Source organism: Mesoplodon densirostris, chromosome 5 (genome assembly GCF_025265405.1).
Source record: "Mesoplodon densirostris isolate mMesDen1 chromosome 5, mMesDen1 primary haplotype, whole genome shotgun sequence".
NCBI classification, from domain to species: Eukaryota; Metazoa; Chordata; class Mammalia; order Artiodactyla; family Ziphiidae; genus Mesoplodon; species Mesoplodon densirostris.
Window position 1 is genome coordinate 89,501,871 of NC_082665.1, and position 19,939 is coordinate 89,521,809.

General features: G+C 35.1%; 1 protein-coding gene across 1 annotated transcript in view; it reads right to left on the reverse strand.

Moving 5' to 3' along the window:
* BCHE (butyrylcholinesterase) overlaps positions 1 to 1,341 on the reverse strand; it is a 75,821-nt gene extending 74,480 nt beyond the window's left edge. The window contains exon 1 of the mRNA XM_060100017.1: positions 1,254 to 1,341. The gene's annotated coding sequence lies outside the window, so the exon portion shown is untranslated. The remainder of the gene's footprint in view (positions 1 to 1,253) is intronic.
* Positions 1,342 to 19,939: the final 18,598 nt, after the last annotated feature.

The following is a 19,939-nucleotide window of genomic DNA, read 5'->3' on the forward strand; positions in this document are numbered from 1 at the left end:
ATTATTAGCTTGTATTCTAAAAACTGAAATGTGGAGTAGATCCCAAATATTTTCTTACAATTAAAGAAACAGGACATTAAAAATGAACAACAACAGGTCTAGGAGAATAAAACAGAACTTTGCAAATCCAATTAGAAATTTAATTTGCTTCCAAAACGTCACGTTATTTCAAATACACAGAGAATTCTAAACATGTCATTTAAAGTAAAAGTCACTCTTTAAAAGCGCATGCTTATCCTTAAACAAAGTAACTATTTATATAAGTGAAATGTAATATTTATCATAGGTATGAGATAGCTTATATTATGGAAGCATTACACAGCCTAGTGACAGTAACTCCTAATTGAGTTTATTATCATGCAATATCTTCATAAAAATTTGGAAGAGATAACTTTAATTTTTTAAATTACAAATAGAAATCATAAATAATGAAATAATTTTGCTCACATTTCAGTTTACTTTTAATCATGCATATATTTTATACTCAATGCTTAATCCTCTGGTTAAACAAGAACTGACATCAAAATAAAGGTAGAGTTACAAAATCATAGGATGAGCAGAAAGTCTATATTAGCTTATTATTTCCATAATAATAAAATAATAGCAAATGTAAAATATTTTGCTATAAACACACATATTAAAAGAAAGAGAACAAACAGGGCAAATGGGACAAAAGTTTGTAAATCAAATTGGGAAATAGCTTTTTCCTTTCACAGAAAAGAAACTTAGACTTTTCCTTTGTCAATTGATATTGTTAAAGTTTCAGATGGCAAAATGTTAAGTACCCTGTAGAGCCAGACAATAACTATTCATTTCAAACCACTTTAAAAAAAGAAAAAACTAGAGAGTAAGACTGGTCAAAAAAATACACTTTTGTTACTCTTTTAAAGAGAAATTCACTAAACAGTGCACTTAAGGGTAAAACACAGCATAAAGTGTTTTCCCTTAGAAGGTGCATTGGGAACATATATTACAGTGATTCCACAAGTGCTACGGTCCTTTATACAAAGTTGAATAAATTCATTATTTCCTTAGCAGTTAAATGGCCGCAGTCTGCGTTCCCTGAATAATCAATCGGAAGATTTGATGTATGTGGCTGCTTCCTTACTTCATGTGTCCCATTTGCAATGACTTTCTCCCACAGAGCACCAAAGGGGCACAGCAAACATGTGAAGGGATCCATTCCTCCCACAGAACGAGCTTCACAGTAACTTGCATCTCTAACAGGAAGATGTAAATTCAGAGCAACTTACCCGACTCACTGCAATGAAGATGATAAAGTTTGCAAGGAATGGAAATCGTATAATACTTCAGGGAAATGCAGTAAGCAGCTTCTGCTCCAGCCTGTAAATTGGACTGCACTGACATTACAATCAACTGTTACTGACAAAGCTCGCGAGAGTTGGCAGCGGCAACTTGATCTAGAGGGAGCCAATCTTTACTTTCTGACATCTGTTCAGAGGCTAATTGTATGAATGCAATAGTGATTCATTTACAGAAGTATTACAGGAGTCATGCTTTACGATTGCAGCCGCTCATCTAACAGTGAAGAAAAAAAAAAGACACAGAGCTTCATTAACAGACGCTGAAATTGAACAGCAAACACACAGGTTATTTTTGTTTGTTTGTTTTCTTAAACAGTACCAGAACTTTTAAGATTTTTTTTCTCCTTTAAGGAGTATACATGTTTCTTATGCTTGTTTTGATTTAAAGATATACATGTTGCTTTAAAGAAATGTTGTTATTGAAATCTTTGTACCTTCAATCCGTGGCAATCATGGAGCTATAAAGGACTGTAAAAGATTAAATAGGAAACTAATTACTCTGTAGATAAAGCTATGAGAATCAAAAGACTAGTTATATAAATGAATGAATGTCTCTGATATGTACGTCCTTCCAGCTCCCACACCCCAACACTCATTTAAGTCATGCAGATCTTAGCGTTGGTAATGTTCTAATCGGGGACCCTGCAAGCAGTCAAGTGTAATGAGAAGCCCCAGATTTTCTGGTTGAGACAAGGAAAATAAAATGCAATAAACAATCAGCACTAAACTTTATAGAAAAACACATTTGTCAGCTGAAAGGATGTATTTATGTCTTTCAACCTTATCTTCTTTGACTTAGATATTTGGGAAAATGAAAAGACAAAATACAAAAAAAACTTATAAACTGCTTAATGCCTGACTTCTCAATGCAGTTATATTCTTTATCTCCCTCAAATGATCACTTTCACTTTTAAATCTCTCATTTTGGAGCTTACTATGGACTAATCAGTAGGCACGTAATTGTGGATAAGCCCATTTTTTTTTTTTAAAAAAAAACATGGTGTTTAAAATTTCAAACATGCAGATGTAAGAACTGTCATTTTTTATTAACACTACTCTGTGCCAGTCATTATAATTGACAGTTTACGTAAATTATTTTATTTTATTCCAACAAAATATATGAATTAATATATGAATTAATATGAATTCCAGTGTATGAATAAATATTATTAATCACATTTTCAGATGAGGACACTAAGGCTCTTAAAGATCAGAAACTTGGCTATATATATCCTACCACTAGTAGGGGTTGGAATCAGAATTTTAACCTAGATTTTTCTGATGTAGTTCCATGTCAACTGTTTCCAAGAAAATAACCACTTTGGTCTTTTAAAATTATCTTTTCTGGGAAAATTTCTGCTTAGGAGGTATTTATTAGACAACGAATTTCACAATCTCAATGATTTATATTGCATTTAGAATATAATTTATGTAATGACAGCCTAGCAACACAAAAGTTACAGAGTATATGGTCTATCTAAAAGGAGAAAAAGATTTTTTCGAAGATGGTACACTGACAATCATGCAGTGGATAGTAACGTGATGGTGTTTCTGTTTGAAATGTAGTCATTCTGGTGGCCCATGGGGAAGAGAGTTCATTGGTTTAATATGTGATTTTTTTTAATCCAAATGTCAAAATTCTTCTCTCCAACACAGCTCCACTGCACTGTTCTCTGCGCTGGCATATGGTTGGTCTTATTCTCAAATCCTGCAATTATACCATAATTTGTTGCACCATTTGTTACTTATATGATGGGAATAATAATTTGCATACACTACTATTTGTAAACACTGTTCTAAGCCTTTGAATACATTAATTCTTTTAAAACTCAAAATCATTTTTAAGTAAGTACTATTATTATCCCTATGTTATGGTTGAGGAAATTTATCCACAAAGTGTTTTAGTAACTTACTAAAAATCATACAGGTAATAAAAGTATTTTCTAATTTTTTAAATGTAAACACTTGCAATTGGAATTTTTGCAACTTTTGCTTGTTTTCTTAATTTATTTTCCCAGAAGTGGAATAACTGAACTTAACTAGTAGAATGTGGATTTTTTGTTTGTTTTTGCAATTTTATGAGGTTCTCAATAGACTGTGGAATGAGAAGAGTTTTCCAACAGTTCTGGCAAAAGGGAAAATGTTCTTAATAGCAATAAATCTGAACAAGTCTCTGGAGCCAAGAGACTAGACATTCATACCTGGATGTGGAAGGTGAGGTATTTAAAGGTAGATTTCTTGACAAATTTTAAAAGTGCCCAGCCCTGCAAGCAAAAAGAATTCTTTAAGAGTATGGCAACACTTAATATTGGAAGTGCCTGCAGGCAGTAGCCATCAGTAAATGATAACACAAAGATCTCTTGGAGTTAAGGGAGAGTGAATGACATGGAGTGTGAAGTAGCCCTGTGTAATTTAGACCAGGATATAGGTATTTTGTGTAAAAAGTTCTGGAAAGAGGTTTATAAGCCCAAACAATTTGGTTACAGTCTAGATCACTAGACTCTAAGCAGATAATTAAAATCAATAACAAGGTACATCTTCTGAGGAAATATGGTACCAAGCCCAATTTTCAAAGACAAAAGAATCAAAGTAAGGAAATAAACTCTGAAACTAAATTACTCAGGGCTTGAGAAAAGAAGGAAGGAGAAACTCACTTTTTAAACATGAAAAAAGAGACAGAGAAGAGCCCTTCTTTGTTTAAAATCTAATTTATTGAATAAGCTTAAATTTACTCTTACCAAGCACTTGATTAATCTTGGAATTCTACTCTCAGAAAAAAAGTCTACATTAGCATGCCACCAAATCAATCTTGGGGCTCTTTAAAAATCCTGGAGTGGGATATTTAAACTAGCCTCCTATGTTAGACTGATTTGGGAAGTTCACAGGCCACACTGAGAGGCAGAGTCCTGGGGACTGGCTCATCAGGAAATTGTTATCGTATCATGTTTATGGTTTATCTTTTTTCTCCTATTTACTCATGTGCAATTTTGCCCTCTACTTTAGCTAATTTGGAAATGCATCAAATATAATATTTTGTAGTCTACTTTCATATAACTAATGCTATCAAATGTTTTTCTTCAACTTAATTTCATTACCTGTATATTAATCATTTTTTATGGATGTACTATAATTTATCTAACTCTTTTTTTTGTTGTTGTTGTAAAGGTAGATGGCTTTAAACTGATCATGGAAATAGTAATACAAAAATGGGTGTAACAATTGTAGATATTTTTACACATTTCTGATCTTTTTATGGAATAATTAAATCAAAATTGTTCAAAAGTTATGTACACTTTTATAGCTAAGACACATACCACCAACTACTTCCACAAAATATTATCAATTTGTATTCTCACTGTCAATCTAATGTGTCTCCTTTATGCTCAAAAGACAGTTGACTATCATATATTTTCCTATTTTTCCATTTTGCTTGATAAAATATGACTTTATGTTTAATTTATTTGCTATTATTGTGATCAACCATATTTTCATGTGTTTATCAGTTTCCTGAAATATAACATTTTAATTTAGATATAATTTCAAATTATGGAAAACTTTCAAAACACTGTAAAGAACTCTCATTGACCCAGATTCACCACATGTTAATATTTTGACCCATTTTTAATATCATGTTCTCTTTCTTCATGAAAATGTGTATGATAATATATGTATGTACATATATGTGACCATTATTTTTTCTGAGTTATTTCGGTGTTATTTGCAGGCATCATGCTCCTGTATCCTTAACCATTCCTTTAAGATCTATGGAAATCCACCTGCTATAGATATAAGTGAATTTACTCAGCAGTCTGATACTAGACTACAAAACTTAACAGCCCTGTTACTGAGGGATAATTCTAATTTAGAGAAGAAGGACAGCAAATATATGTAGAAGGAATAATATGTTAGAAGTGAAAATTTAACAAACCGTGATGAAAATTGGATTGGGCAAGAATAAACAACTGGTATTAAAATCATTAAGTGTATGATTGATGGAGAACTAGGTATTTGATATTCCTCAGAAATCACACATATTACATTCAGAACTTCAGAACTTAAGTGGACAGTCAAATTTGTATCATGTATGGTGTGGTCTATGGAATATTAGGCATACAACAGGACCTATACCATCTGAAATTTTTTAAATTGAATTACATTTTTTATCAGCAAACTTTAAAATTTGACTTACACTTTATGTGAAATAAAGAAAATAAATGAACAAAATAAATTTTATCACAATAAAGTAATCAGACAGCTCCTGAAATTGGGACATTCTGGCCTGGTCATTTCAACAAAACAGTGAAGAAAGTTTTTATACAAGACTGGACAAGAGGTAAGGGACATTATCAGATTCAGTGCATGGTGCAGATTAGGAATGGGTTTGTATATCAGAAAGGATATTTTGGAGGTCAGTTTGGAAATCTGAATAATTTCTGGCTATTAGATTAGATGAGAATAACTGTGGTGAAAACTCATGATTAAAAGAATTACGTAGCAGGACACTATGAAAAACGTGAATCCATTGTGGTGTGTGTGCATGCACACACACACAGAGAAAGATTTGGAAGGGTATGCATTAGAATATTAATGGTGGTTATTACTGCATAGTGAGTGTATAGAATATTTTTAAATGTTTCATCTCTATTTTCCAATTTTCTGTAATGCAAATGTACTGTTCCTATCATCGTAATTTATATATATCAAAATAGAAAGTCAAATTTAAATAAATAACAGTCAAAATTTTCACTCTGCACTTCATTTCCAGGTGATCTAACGAGATTTTTATCTTGTGTTAATTGTTTCAGAGTATTGGGAAGCAGCAGAGCCCCCCACTTGATAATACTGAAATGATATACACTTCATGGCAAAACAAGTTAAGGACAATTAAAAAAAAAAAAAGACAAGTTGCAGTTTGAAGGAGCTGGAGCAAAGAGATTTTAGGTTGAGGTGAGGTAAATAAGATGAGAGGCAGACACAAGATAAAGGAAAGGGAGTGAGTTGGGGAGCCACCATAAAGTGTAGAAATGTGGAGGAGTTATATGCATAGGAAAGACTTTGAGGAAGGTAGATATTTGTGGTGAGGTGTAAATCCCTCCTGTGAATCCTCAAATTTTTGGTAGAGACTAACATTGTTTTTTAATGGTTCTGGAGCAAGTTGTGTGTGTGTATGTGTGTGTGTGTGTGTGTAGAACTAGAGATTATGCTAGCTCGGACTTAGGAAGAAAGACAGATATATATATATAGAATATAAAATAAAATAGTTATGCTATGATATTTGTTAGGTGGGAAATTGTAACATTTTGCTTTCTTCCTCTATTTCTATAATTTGAAAAACTTCCTAAGCTGCATGTAACATATTTAAGTTTAAAAATAAGCTTTTTATTAAACAATTTTGATCATTCTAAGAGCACATTTTGGAGTCATCCATGACTTCTGAGACAAGAGTTGAAAAAGAGCAACAGGTGGCACCTTCCCCAGAATGGTCTTGCCTTCATTCCCAAGGTAACCTCATCTCAGTTTTCTTTTTCCTGACAATCTTGTTCTATGTCTTCTTTCCCTTTATCCCCCTTTGCAATATTTCCAGATAACTCTCTTTCTGCTTTTTCTTTGAAACTTTATTTCTCTAGGATGATGTTGCAAATGCCAAAATTCAAATCTTGTTTTTAGAGAGAGTAGGGAGAAATAGTGTCAAAACCCACAAGGCCGGGTTTCCCTGGTGGTGCAGTGGTTAAGAATCCGCCTGCCAATGCAGGGGACACGGGTTCGAGCCTTTGTCCGGGAAGATCCCACATGCCACGGAGTGGCTGGGTCTGTGAGCCATGGCCACTGAGCCTGCACATCCGGAGCCTGTGCTCCGCAGCGGGAGAGGCCACAACAGTGAGAGGCCCGCGTACTGCAAAAAAAAAAAAAAAAAAAAAAAAAAAAAAACAAAGCCACAAGGCAGAAACTCTGAACTGCTGACATTCACCTCTGTTTTGCAAGTGGATTACGAATGTAATGCCAAATATTCTGACTAATTAGCTAAGCACTGGATTGCCAGTACATTACTGCAGTTACTAAATATAATCAGGAAACTAATAATTAATCTTGCTATGTCAGTATAATCTGTATCTTAATATTGTTTTTGAGTCTGTTCATATTTGGTGACCATATTCACAGAATGATTTTATCATACAAAGGAATTTTATTTGGAGTATATTCCTAAGTATGGAGAGGTTTGTTTTGCTGGCCAGGAGAACACTTATATCAAAATAATTTGCTGCCTCCAAGTAATGATTCTACCATTGATTTCCTCCTTAAACACATCAGATGGTACTTTAGTTCTCTGTATAATCATTCTGATGTCAGATTTCTGGCTCTGTTTAAAAGATCAACATGACATAAGTAGATAAGTGCTACAAATCCCAAGAAACATGACTTTTAAGCACAACCTATTTGTAGACCTTGCAAAGTATTCTTCTACAAATAGATATACATATCTAAATTAATTTTATCCAGTAATTCTTAAAATTATGGATGTATAAGCTTATGTAAGCCATATAGGTGGACACAGAAAAGACATTAGGAGCCTTCAAGAGAGAATATGTATTTTTGTCTTGCGTATTTCATTAAATTTGGGGAAAAAATCACATGAAGTAATGTCTGGAAAAGCATGTAATAAATTATAATATTATTGCATAGCTCTATTGTATAGTTTATAAATATAAATAACCAGAAAATATTTTGATTTCTATTGTTAATCATTCTCTGTTTCCCAAAGCACAATAAAATTGTATCACCAACAATGATTAGGCTCCAGCTCTTCTTACTTGGTCTTAGAGAAATAAGAAATGCCCCTAGGTCTGTTATCATAGCCTATCAGTGGAGGATTTTCAAAAGCATCAACGTCAAAGTATAAAAGCAAACATAAGTACATTTAAGGGCAGCCACAACAATCTTAAAGAAGGATGGCCATATCCCAAGAATACATTACTTTTGAAGCAAAAATGTGAAAATAAAAGGATAGATGTTTAGTCCTATTTCTATTTCTCCTACTTTTGATCTCAACACTCAAATAAATAGTCATTTTTAAGTGAATGTTATACTCTGATTACTTCAGTTAAATTCAACTGAATAGGCCAGGGTAAATGGTCTGAGAAAAAAGAGAGGGGATGTTTTTTCAAGTAAATACCTTACTGTAGTTCTTTAAGTGTTAATTTTCTCACATCACCCTCCTATATTTGTTTATAACGTGGACAATCATTTGTATATCTTTGTATTGACAGCACCTTGCAAATTGCTTGGCACATAGTAGATTATAAAAGTTTGGCAGTTGTTTGAATATATAAATAAATGTACAAAACATGTAGATTGTTTTTCTCAAATACTGTTTTATTAATACAGTGTGCCTATTCCTCTAAGAGTTTCATTGTTAGACACAGGAAGTACATTTTTTTTTTTTTTTCTTTTTGCGGTATGCGGGCCTCTCACTGTTGTGGCCTCTCCCGTTGCGGAGCACAGGCTCCGGATGCGCAGGCCCAGCGGCCATGGCTCACGGGCACAGCCGCTCCGTGGCATATGGGATCCTCCCAGACCGGGGCACGAACCCATATCCCCTGCATCGGCAGGCGGACTCTTAACCACTGCGCCACCAGGGAGGCCCGGAAGTACACTTTTTTATATAAATTTATTTTATGTATTTATTTTTGGCTGTGTTGGGTCTTTGTTGCTGTGTGCGGGCTTTCTCTAGTTGCGGCGAGCGGGGACTACTCTTCATTGCGGTGCACGGGCTTCTCATTTCAGTGGCTTTTCTCCTTGCGGAGCACAGGCTCTAGGCACGCAGGCTTCAGTAGTTGTGGTGCATGGGCTCAGTAGTTGTGGTTTGCGGGCTCTAGAGCACAGGCTCAGTAGCTGTGGCACATGGGCTTAGTTGCTCCACGGCATGTGGGATCTTCCCGGACCAGGGATCGAACCTGTGTCCCCTGCACTGGCAGGCGGATTCTTAACCACTGTATCACCAGGTAAGTCCCTACACTTAAAAAAAAATGTTTCTTATCATTGGGGATATTTTTTGAAGCCATTCATTTATTATAGGTGGTTACCTACTACAGGGATTTGCCAGTATCTTTCCCCATGGTATTTTCTGAACCAGTTCTATTCCAGCTGGATACACCCAATGAAGCAATTTATATGAAAGTTAGACATGTCTCTTTTGTCTAAGGAATACAATAGAAGGTCTGAAATATCAAATCCAGGAAGATGTTCTTGAACTAGTCACACACATTCCTAAGGTGGGTTATGCTGGTTGTTGTAGTCATGAAATACAATGACAAAGACACTTCCTGGGATGTATAGGTACACCATGATTATAGTTCATATGGATTAGTGATTATAATTGAAATCAACACCTTAGTATTCTTTCATCAAGGAAGATTTGTGTAAAATTTCACCACAGCCATGGTTAACAACAGCCAATTATTTAGGATATTTTGAAAGAAAACCATTAGCAGTATTTTGAGAACATTTTGATAGGAACTTAAGTTTTTACTTGAATTTTACAATATTTAATGGGACTCAGCTTTCTCAAATTGCAGACCTGTACTTCCTTTGTCTGGGACACTCCTGTTATATGCTTGTTTTCTCTGCATGATTATTAATAGTGCTGCCATTATGCTCAGAAATTTAAAGACAAATTATAGAGGCCCCTACTGACAGACGAAAATGGGTCCATGAGAAACGTTGTACATATACCAAAGTAATAAAGGACATATATTAATTCAGAGTTTTCAGTACATTGTTTTATGTAATGACATAGCTGGTAATGACATATATATTCCATCCAACTAAAGAATGGTATCCTTTCTTATGAGGTCCCTCTATAAACAAAGCAAGATCTTCGAAGTTTTATTGGAGTAATTACTATTCATCTTGTTTTCTTTGATGCATTGCCAAGGCATTTCTTCACCATTAGGATAAGCCTGGCATACGAAAGATTTATTGACTGTATAGTCTAGACTGTGACACCATGATGAACACAAACCCTGCTTCTTGCCACTCACACTTCGCCTTACAGTGTTACTGCTGTGCTTAGCAACAGAATGCCAGATGGCACAGAGACATCAATTGATTAGTGCTCAAGAACAATGTCACCTACAGAACAGACTACAGACAAATTGACAAAGACAGTGCTGTGTTTGCAGGCCTAAATGAAGAAGCCCTTTAAATAGATTTATGGCTGCATTTTAACAACGTGTGCTGTTTGGAAGCTTTTGTTTGTAGGATAAGGCTACAATCTTAATTATATAATTATGCATGTTTTGCTGGAGTCTGTTCTTTAGTGCTTCATCCTTTTAAATTGTCTAGAAAGATAATATAACATATAAAAGCTCTTTGTTGTCTGCCATTGAAAATCCAAAATAATCCAAACTCTCTTTTTTAATGCATCCTTAGTCCCCTTTTTGTGATAATCAGTTAACATTTTAAACTCAGGCCAGAGAGAATGCCCAAAGAAGAATTGCCTGAAGAATTCTGGAATTCACAATCTGTCACCATGAGTGCTCTGGTCCCAAAAAATGTCTTTTATGAGCATGTTTTTTGTTTGTTTGTTTTAAATAAATTACTTTTATGTTTTTAATTTTATTTTTTAACATCTTTATTGGAATATAATTGCTTTACAAAGTTAGTTTCTGCTTTTCTAACAAAGTGAATCAGCTATATGTATACATATAACCCCATATCCCCTCCCTCTCGTGCCTTCTTTGCACCATCACTATCCCACACCTCTAGGTGGTCACAGAGCACCAAGCCGATCTCCCTGTGCTATGTAGCTGCTTCCCACTAACTATCTATTTTACATTTGGTAGTGTGTATAAGTCCATGCCACTATCATTTCGTCCCAGCTTACCCTTCCCCCTCCCCATGTCCTCAAGTCCATTCTCTACATCTGCGTCTTTATTTGTGTCCTGCCCTAGGTTGATCAGAACAATTTTTATTTTTATATTCCATATATATTTGTTAGCATATGGTATTTATTTTTCTCTTTCTGACTTGCTTCACTTTGTATGAGACTCTAGGTCCATCCACCTCACTACAAATAACTCAATTTCATTTCTTTTTATGGCTGAGTAATATTCCATTGTATATATGTGCCACATCTTCTTTATCCATTCATCTGTCAATGGACATCTAGGTAGCTTCCATGTCCTGGCTATTGAAATAATGCTGCAATAAACATTGTGGTACATATCTCTTTTTGAATTATGGTTTTCTCAGGGTATATGTCCAGTAATGGGATTGCTGGGTCATATGATAGTTCTATTTTTAATACTTTAAGGAACGTCCATGCTGTTCTCTATAGTGGCTGTATTAATCTACATTCCCACCAACAGTGCAAGAGGATTCCCTTTTCTCCAAACCCTCTCCAGCATTTATTGTTTGTAGATATTTTGATGACGACCGTTCTAACTGGTGGGAAGGGATACATCATTGTGGTTTTGATTTGCATTTCTCTAATGATTAGTGATGTGGAGCATCCTTTCATGCATTTGTTGGCAATCTGTAAATCTTCTTTGGAGAAACGTCTATTTAGGTCTTCTGCCCATTTTTGGATTGGGTTGTTTGTTTATTTGATATTGAGCTGAATGAGCTGCTTGTATATTTTTGAGATTAATCCTTTGTCAGCTGCTTTGTTTGCAAATATTTTCTCCCATTCTGAGGATTGTCTTTTCTACTTGTTGATGGTTTTCTTTGCTATGTAAAAGCTTTTAAGTTTTGTTAGGTACCACATGTTAATTTTTGTTTTTATTTCCATTTTTCTAGGAGGTGGGTCAAAAAAGGATCTTGCTGTGATTTATGACATAGAGTGTTCTGCCTATGTTTTCCTCTAAGAGTTTTATAGTGTCTGGCCTTATATTTAGGTCTTTAATCAATTTGGAGTAGATTTTTGTGTATGGTGTTAGAAAGTGTTCTAATTGCATTCGTTTGCATGTAGCTGTCCAGTTCTCACAGTACCACTTATTGAAGTTCTCCATTATATATTCTTGCTACCTTTATCAAAGATAAGGTGTTACCATATGTGCATGGGTTTATCCTTGGGCTTTCTTTCCTGTTCCATTGATCAATATTTCTGGTTTTGTGCCAGTACCATAGTGTCTTGATTACTATAGCTTTGTAGTATAGTCTGAGGTTAGGGAGCCTCATTCCTCCAGGTCTGTTTTTCTTTCTCAAGATTTATTTGACTATACGGGGTCTTTTGTGTTTCCATACAAATTGTGAAATTTTTGTTCTAGCTCTGTGAAAAATGTCAATGGTAGTTTAGTAGGGATTTTATTGAATTTGTAGATTGCTTTGAGTCATATAATCATTTTCATAATGTGTATTCTTCCAGTCCAGAACATGGTAAATCTCTCCATCTGTTTGTATCATCTTTAATTTCTTCATCACTGTCTTATAGTTTTCTGCATACAGGTCTTTTGTCTCCTTAGGTAGGTTTATTCCTAGGTATTTTATTCTTCTTGTTGCAATGGTAAGTGAGAGTGTTTCCTTAATTTCTCTTTAATAATTTTTGTCATTAGTGTATAGGAATGCAAGAGATTTCTGTGCATTAATTTTGTATCCTGCTACTTTACCAAATTCATTGATTAGCTCTAATAGTTTTCTCGTAACATCTTTAGGATTCTCTATGTATGGTATCATGTCATTGGCAAACAGTGACAGTTTTTCTTCTTCTTTTCCAATTTGGATTCCTTTTATTTCTTTTTCTTCTCTGATTGTCATGGCTAAAACTTCCAAAATTATGTTGGATAATAGTGGTGAGAGTGGTCAACCTTGTGTTATTCCTGATCTTAGAGGAAATGGTTTCAATTTTTCACCATTGAGAATGATGTTAGCTGTGCGTTTGTCATATATGGCCTTTATTATGTTGAGGTAGGTTCCCTTTGTGCCTACTTTCTGGAGAGTTTTTATCATGAATGGAGTTGAATTTTGTCAAAAGATTTTTCTGTATCTATTGAGATTATCATATGGTTTTCATCCTTCAGTTTGTCAATATTGTCTATCACACTGATTGATTTGCATATATTGAAGAATCCTTGCATTCCTTGGATAAACCCTACTTGATCATGGTGTATGATCCTTTTAATGTGCTGTTTGGTTCTGTTTGCTATTATTTTGTTGAGGATTTTTGCATCTATGTTCATCAGTGATATTGGTCTGTAGTTTTCTTTTTTTGTGACATCTTTGTTTGGTTTTAGTATCAGAGTGATGGTGACCTCGTAGAATGGGTTTTAGAGTGTTCCTCCCTCTGCTATATTTTGGAAGAGTTTGAGAAGGATAGGTGTTAGCTCTTCTCTAAATGTTTGATAGAATTCACCTGTGAAGCCATCTGGTCCTGGGCTTTTGTTTTTTGGAAGAGTTTTAATCACAGTTTCAATTTCAGTGCTTGTGATTGTTCTGTTCATATTTTCTTTTTCTTCCTGGTTCAGTCTTGGAAGGTTGTGGTTTTCTAAGAATTTGTCCATTTCTCCCAGTTTGTCCATTTTATTGGCATAGAGCTGCTTGTAGTAATCTCTCATGATCTTTTGTATTTCTGCAGTGTCAGTTGTTATTTCTCCTTTTTCATTTCTAATTCTATTGATTTGAGTCTTCTCACTATTTTCTTGATGAGCCTGGCTAATGGTTTATCAACTTGGTTTATTTTCTCAAAGAACCATCTTTTATTTAATTGATCATTGTTATCATTTCCTTCATTTCTTTTTCATTTATTCCTCATCTGTTCTTTATGATTTCTTTCCTTCTATTAACATTGGGTTTTTTTGTGTTGTTTTTGTTCTTCTTCTTTCTCTAATTGCTTTAAGTGTAAGGTTAGGTTGTTATTTGAGACTTTTCTTGTTTCTTGAGGTAAGATTGTATTGCTATAAGCTTCCCTCTTTAAACTGCTTTTGCTGCATTTCATAGGTTTTGGGTCATCGTCTTTTCATTGTCATTTGTTTCTAGGTATTTTTTTTGATTTCCTCTTTGATTTCTTCAGTGATCTCTTGGTTCTTTAGTAGTGTATTGCTTAGCCTCCATGTGTTTGTATTTTTACATTATTTTCATGTAACTTATGGTTAGTCTCATAGTGTGGTGTTCAGAAAAAATACTTGATACAATTTCAATTTTCTCAAATTTACGAGGCTTGATTTGTGACCCAAGATATGATCTATCCTGGAGAATCTTCCATGAGCACTTGAGAAGAAAGTGTATTGTGTTGTTTTTGAATGGAATGTCCTATAAATATCAATTATGTCCATCTTGTCTAATGTGTCATTTAAAGCTTGTGTTTCCTTATTTATTTTCATTTTGGATGACGTGTCCATTGGTGAAAGTGGGGTGTTAAAAGTCCCCTACTATTATTGTGTTACAGTCGATTTCTCCTTGTATGGCTGTTAACATTTGCTTTTTTATTGAGGTGCTCCTATGTTGTGTGCATAATATTTACAATGTTACATCTTCTTCTTGGATTGATCCCTTGATCATTATGTAGTGTCCTACTTTGTCTCTTTAATAGTCTTTATTTTAATGTCTATTTTGTCTGATATGAGAATTGCTACTCCAGCTTTCTTTTGATTTCTGTTTGCATGGAATATCTTTTTCCATCCCCTCACTGTTAGTCTGTATGTGTCCCTAGGTCTACAGTGGGTCTCTTGTAGACAGTAGATATATGGGTCTTGTTTTTGTATCCATTCAGCCAGTCTATGTCTTTTGACTGCAGCATTTAATCCATTTACATTTAAGGTAATTATCATTATGTATGTTCCTATTACCATTTTCTTAATAGTTTTGGGTTTGTTTTTGTAGGTCTTTTCCTTCTCTTGTGTTTCTTGCCTAGAGAAGTTCCTTTAGCATTTGTTAGAGAGGTAGTTTGGTGGTGCTGAATTCTCTTAACTTCTGCTTTTCTGTAAAGGTTTTAATTTCTCCATGTAATCTGAATGACATACTTGCTGCGTAGAATAATCTTCGTTGTCGATTTCTCACTTTCATCACTTTAAATATGTCCTACCACTCCCTTCTGGCTTTCAGAGTTTCTGCTGAAAGATGAGCTGTTAACCTTATGGGGATTCCCTTGTATATAATTTGTTGTTTTTCCCTTGCTGCTTTTAATATTTTTTCTTTGTATTTAATTTTTGATAATTTGATTAATATGTGTCTTGGTGTTTTTCTCCTTGGATTTATCCTGTATGGGATTCTCTGTGCTTCCTGGGCTTGATTGAGTATATCTTTTCCCATGTTAAGGAAGTTTTCAACTACAATGTCTGCAAATGTTTACTCAGACCCTTTCTTTTTCTCTTTTTCTTCTGGGACCCCTATAATTCCAATGTTCATGTTTTTAATGTTGTCCCAGAGGTCTCTGAGGCTGTCCTCAATTATTTTCATTATTTTATCTTTATTCTGCTCTGTGGCAGTTATTTCCACTATTTTATCTTCCAGGTCACTTATCCATTCTTCTGCCTCATTTATTTTGCTATTGATTCATTTAAAAGAATTTTTAACTTCATTTATTGTGTTGTTCATCATTGGTTTTTGCTCTTCAGTTCTTTATGTCCTTGTTAAACGTTTCATCTATTTTCTCCATTCTATTTACAAGATTTTGGATCATCTTTACTATCATTACCCTGAATTTGTTTTCACTTAGACTGCTTATTTTCTCTTCATTTGTTTGGTCTGGTGGGTTTTTACATTGCTCCTTCATCTGATGCATTTTTCTCTGTCTTCTCATTTTGTTTAACTTACTGTGATTGGGGTCTCCTTTTTGCAGGCTGCAGGTTCATAGTTTCCATTGATTTGGGTGTCTTCCCCCAGTAGGTGAGGTTGGTTCAGTGGCTTGTGTAGACTTCCTGGTGGAGGGGACTGGTGTCTGTTTCCTGGTGGATGAGGCTGAATCTTTTCTTTCTGGTGGGCAGGGCCACATCCGGTGGTGTATTGTGGAGTGTCTGTGAACTTGGTATGACTTTAGGCAGCCTCTCTGCTAATGAGTGGGTTTGTGTTCCTGTCTTGCTAGCTGTTTGGCATGGGGCATACAGCACTGGAGCTTGCTGGCCATTGAGTGGAAGTGGGCCTTTGTGTTGAGGTGGAGATCTCTGGGAAAGCTCTCGCTGTTTGATATTACACGGGATTGTGAGGTCTTTGGCAGTCCAATATCCTGGACTTGGCTCTCCCACCTCAGAGGCTCAGGTTCGACATCTGGCTGGAGCACTAATACCCTGTCAGCCACTCGTCTCTGCCCTGCTCCCCCACAAGTGTTTTCACAATGTGGGGACCAACTCGGCCTCCAACTTCCATTTCCTCAGGACTGGGGTTCTTCCAGGAGCTCCAGCATCTCAGCAGCACAGCCCTCACACCTGCTGCCACTCATGCCTAGTAATTTTGCTTTTATAGAAGCATTTATTATCTAATTTAGCATCATTTTATGTAGCATGTCTTGAACCATTTGCACTCAGTCCTTGGCTATAAGCTGTTTTGTTCTTAGAAGTGGATGCCAATATTTGAAACACACACATGCCAGTTTACTCAGGTTAGTTTTGGTAAATAACTCATACTGATTTATCAAAAATATTCCTGGAAATTTCTTGACTGCAATAGCTTCCTCTCAAATTTATCTGAAGTGATACTAGTATGATAGTGAAAATCTTACTTCAACAAATGCAGTTTATTGCTGCTTTTATACATGCACGGATTGCCTGTAACTGTTGTTTCAGATAAAGTTTGCATTTACTTAAGTGTCAGTATAATATTTCTTTGGACACAGAATTGATCTACTTATCTAAGATGTTACCAAAGTGCCTCACTTGCTGTAGAGAAGGCTTTACTTGGATGATCTAAGATTTTTGGAAAAGAGAATCCCATAGATTCTGACTCCTTCTGTGTTTAGTTACATATTTTAACTCTGACAATATAACTTGATTATCTATAGCTGATCTCATTGTCACTTGGAGCATATATTCCTGCTGATGGTAGTGACATGGCAGTGGACTCTGCATTTGTTTATTAAATTTGATATCTTCTGCTTGAAAATAGTTCCTTTCACTTAATTACTCTGTCAGTATAAAGTTTGAGCATATTATCAGGGTTACATCTGCTTCAAAATTTCTTACCATGACTTTCTAGTTTGATCCCTTGGTTCAAAGTGAAGCTTTCTAATCTCAGTGGAAGGCATTGTCCATAAGCATCTCACTATTAATTGTCCTCACTGAACTCTTCCCTGAAAGTCATTCCTGAAGTGTTGTAGACTCAGGAGCACCTGGTTCAGCCTGGTTTTAGACAATCAGGATGGTAATCACTCTTGGTGACTGGGTGCTCCCACTGCCTCAGGTTCCCAGATTCTGTTGCTCCCTTATTCTAAGTTTCGGTGCTTTGCAGATCACAGGTCCTCAGCATGGCTACATGCTCTAAGAGTGATGAAGAGCTTCTGTAGCTCATGTCTTCTTCAGGCAAGGTCTCAGTTAGGTCCCTGTGCACCATCTTCAACTCTCCTGCCTATGCATGTCCAGTTGCTACTTCTCCTCTTCTGTGGTTATAAAGTGCCTCAGAGACCAGTTCTTTTCTTTCAGTTTGCTCTTTCCCATGTCTTGCAATTATTTTATTTTTCCCCACCCCAAGGTGTCCCTTATCTGATACCTACTCAATATCTTTAATTTTCTTTTTTTGTAGTATCTGTGTCTGGTTTTGATATCAGGGTGATGGTGGCCTCATAGAATGAGTTTAGGAGTGTTCCTTATTCTGAAATATTTTGGAAGAGTTTGAGAAGAATGGGTGTTAGCTGTTCTCTAAATGTTTGATAGAATTCACCTGTGAAGCCATCTGGTCCTGTGCTTTTCTTTGTTGGAAGATTTTTAATCACAGTTTCAATTTCAGTACTTGTGATTGGTCTGTTTATATTTTCTATTTCTTCCTGGTTCAGTCTTGGAAGGTTATACCTTTCTAAGAATTTGTCCATTTCTTCCAGGTTGTCCATTTTAATGGCATAGATTTGCTTGTAGTAGTCTCTTATGATGCTTTGTATTTCTGTGATGTCCATTGTAACGTCTCTTTTTCATTTCTAATTTTACTGATTTGAGTCCTCTCCCTCTTTTTCTTGATGAGTCTGGCTAAAGGTTTATAAATTTTGTTTATATTCTCAAAGAACCAGCTTTTAGTTTTATTAATCTTTGCTATTGTTTTCTTTGCTTCTATTTCATTTATTTCTGATCTGAGCTTTATGATTTCTTTCCTTCTACTAACTTTTGGTTTTGTTTGTTCTTCTTTCTCTAGTTCTTTTAGGTATAGTGTTAGATTGTTTATTTGACATTTTTCTTGTTCCTTGAGGTAGGACTGTATTGCTATAAACTTCCCTCTTAGAACAGCTTTTGCTGCATCCCACAGGTTTTGGATGGTTGTGTTTTCATTGTCATTTGCCTCTAAGTATTTTTTTGATTTCCTCTTTGATTTCTTCAGTGATCTCTTGGTTATTTAGTAATGTATTCCTTGGCCTCCATGTGTTTGTGTTTTTTACGTTTTTTTCCATGTAATTTATTTCTAATCTCATAGCTTTGTGGTCAGAAAAGATGATTGATATGATTTCAGTTTTCTTAAATTTACTAAGGCTTGATTTGTGATCCAAGATGTGATCTACCCTGGAGAATGTTCCATGTGCATTTGAGAAGAATGTGTAATCTGCTGTTTTTGGATGGAATGTCATATAAATATCAATTAAATCTATCTGGTCTATTGTGTCATTTAAAGCTTGTGTTTCCTTATTAATCTTCTGTTTGGATGATCTGTCCATTGGTGTAAGTGTGGTGTTAAAGTCCCCCACTATTATTGTGTTACTGTCAATTTCCTCTTTTATAGCTGTTAGCAGTTGCCTTATGTATTGAGGTGCTCCTATGTTGGATGCATATATATTTATAATTGTTATATCTTCTTCTTGGATTGGTCCCTTGATAATTATGTAGTCTCCTTCCTTGTCTCTTGTAATATTTTTTATTTTAAAGTCCATTTTATCTGATATGAGTATTGCCACTCCAGCTTTCTTCTGATTTCTATTTGCATGGAATATCTTTTTCCATCCTCTCACTTTCAGTCTGTATGTGTCCTTAGGTCTGAAGTGGGTATCTTGTAGGCAGCATATATATACGTCTTGTTTTTGTATCCATTCTGTGAGCCTGTATCTTTTGGTTGGAGCATTTATTCCATTCACATTTAAGGTAATTTTCAATATACATGTTCCTATTACGATTTTCTTAATTGTTTTGGGTTTGTCTTGTAAGTCCTTTTCTTCTCCTGTGTTTCCCACCTAGATAAGTTCCTTTAGCATTTACTGTAGAGCTGGTTAGGTGGTGTTGAATTCTCTTAGCTTTTGCTTGTCTGTAAAGCTTTTGATTTCTCTGTCGAATCTGAATGAGATCCTTGCTGGGTAGAGTCATCTTTGTTGTAGGTTCTTCCCTTTCATCACTTTAAATATATCTTACCACTCCCTTCTGACTTGTAGAATTTCTGCTGAGAAATCAGCTGCTAACCTTATGGGAGTTCCTTTATATATTCTTTGTAATTTTTCCTTTGTTGCTTTTAATAATTTTTCTTTGTCTTTAATTTTTGTCAGTTTGATTACTCTGTGTCTT